Source organism: Fundulus heteroclitus, chromosome 12 (genome assembly GCF_011125445.2).
Source record: "Fundulus heteroclitus isolate FHET01 chromosome 12, MU-UCD_Fhet_4.1, whole genome shotgun sequence".
NCBI classification, from domain to species: domain Eukaryota; kingdom Metazoa; phylum Chordata; class Actinopteri; order Cyprinodontiformes; family Fundulidae; genus Fundulus; species Fundulus heteroclitus.
The window spans coordinates 12,710,390-12,712,483 of record NC_046372.1 but is presented as its reverse complement, the minus strand read 5'-3'; the positions used below and the strand labels follow the sequence as shown (position 1 = coordinate 12,712,483).

The 2,094-nt window shown below is 35.9% G+C and overlaps 1 long non-coding RNA gene across 1 annotated transcript; it reads right to left on the bottom strand.

Annotated features, from left to right (window-relative positions):
* LOC118564807 lies at positions 1-487 on the bottom strand. Its single transcript, XR_004932048.1, has 2 exons — positions 262-487; positions 1-219 (listed from the first exon to the last, which is right to left on the bottom strand). It is a non-coding gene; the product is annotated as an uncharacterized LOC118564807 (long non-coding RNA).
* Between the last annotated feature and the right edge of the window lie 1,607 nt (positions 488-2,094).

The window sequence follows — 2,094 nt, the reverse complement described above, 5'->3', positions numbered from 1 at the left end:
TGGCAGCCGAGTACAGTCGTTTAATTTCACTATTGAACACAGTATGGTGTGGCATGAACAAAGATAATTCATTATTTTATAATAGAAATAAAAACATAATTCCACAATATGGAAAAGAGAGAAAGAGTAAAAACATTAAAAACCAAAAATCCCTTTAATGAGCAGCCTTCTTCTTAAACCAGCTGTAACAAAAACAGAAACCTACTGGCTGAGTCAAATCTGTAACGTTGCTGTTAATATGCCATTTATTTTGAACAGCACATCAAGGCAAAGAGGAAGCAAAACAAGAAGACGTGGGGAGTTTTGGGAGGAGATTCCCTTAATTAATTGCGTGGGAGTGACTTGGCTGCGTGTGCTATTTATGCTGGCCGATGCCCTGCTGATTAATCTCCCCTGTGAGCAGAGCTGGTTGTGAGTGAAAACAGACTTGAAGGTGGATTTGTTTTTCCGTTTCTTACTTGGCTCCTGTTCTTCCACATAAATGTTCCGATCCCAGGTATCAGCCCCGAGTTCCTGACTCAACTCCTGATCCCCTTTTCTTTGTATATTGTCTCTGCACTGCAAAAACAGAACTAAAAGTAAGTGAAATTTTCTTGAAATCATTGTAATTTTCCTTGATTAGAGCAGGTAAATAAGACTACTTGCCAATGGAATAAGATTTTTGCACTTAAAATAGGAACAATTCATCTCCATTGTCTTATTTCAAGTGCAGGATGTCTAATTATGTTATTTTAGAGATGAATTGTTCCTGTTTTAAGTGCAAAAATCTCATTCTATTGGCAAATAGTCTTATCTACCTGCTCAAATCAAGGTAAAATACACTAATTTCAAGAAATTTTTTACTTATTTTTAGTTCCATTTTTGCAGTGTGATCCTTTTGCAACACCCCCAATAAAGGCAGACTGACCATGTTTTGAGCCTTAAAAAAGGACGGCCTATTTTCATGTGCGCAACTTGTGTAACTGTACTATAGGCTGTGAAAGGTTTCCTGTTCTTAAATCTAGAAATTCAGTTTGTCTTAACAATCTAAATATTTTTAAAACTTTTATGAATAAGCTTACAGTGAAAGAAATGCTGAACTAGCTGCTGGGGATCCTAGTTTGTCTGTCTCTTGTGACTTATTCTTCACTTCTAAACTATCCCCAGCTGTCCCTCAATACATGCCTAGAGAGCAGCTGAAACACCAGTGTTTAAAACTTACAATGTTCAAAGTAACGTATGGGGTTTCTGAAGCAGGAGAACTCCCTATTCTATAGGTTTTGTCTGCATTTAACTTGAACAGCACTGGAATGCTAAAGAAGCTACATGATCAATCATGAAAACAGAGTGTGAACATGCTGATAGAGAAAATAAACAAATTATAGAACTAAGCCTATTTCAGGTCGGGTATTTTCACCATTTTCCAGCTTTCTTGACTGAGTTAATCCCATGCTGCAGCTTTTTGAGAATGGCCTGCAGAGACTTTAGTTGGAGACAAAATATCTGCTGCTGTCAGAAAACATGTTGCACTGAAAAAACAGAACTAAAAATTAGTATTTTTTTCTTGAAATTTGTGCATTTGTCCCTGATTTGAGCAGGTAAATAAGATTATCTGCCAATGCGAGGAGTACTTTTACCCCTAAAATAAGATAATTAGATATAATGCACTTGAAATAAGTTGATGGAGATGAGTTATTCCTATTTTAAGTGCAAAAATCTTATTCCATTGGCAAATTGTCTTATTTACCTGCTCAAATAAAGTACATATACACACATTTCAAGAAAAAATTACTTATTTTTGTTCTGTTTTTGCAGTGTGCTGAGAGAGCGAAAAAGTCACAAAGCAACAGCCGACCACATAATTATAATCAAACATATTGTGTTATACTCTATCACTGCATACACGTGCCGTTGATCTTGATAGAGTTTTAGTCTATGATCCTTCATTAGAAAATAGATTTTCAAAAATGACTGATTGGTTTTGGGGATAAAAGATCCTGATAGGGATAATTTAGAGAAGAAACATAAGAGGAGAGAGCCTGACGAATGACAAAGCACCTGGAGGATCAATACCCAATATTCATCTCGTATTTTCGTGAGATATAAGTAGAAATG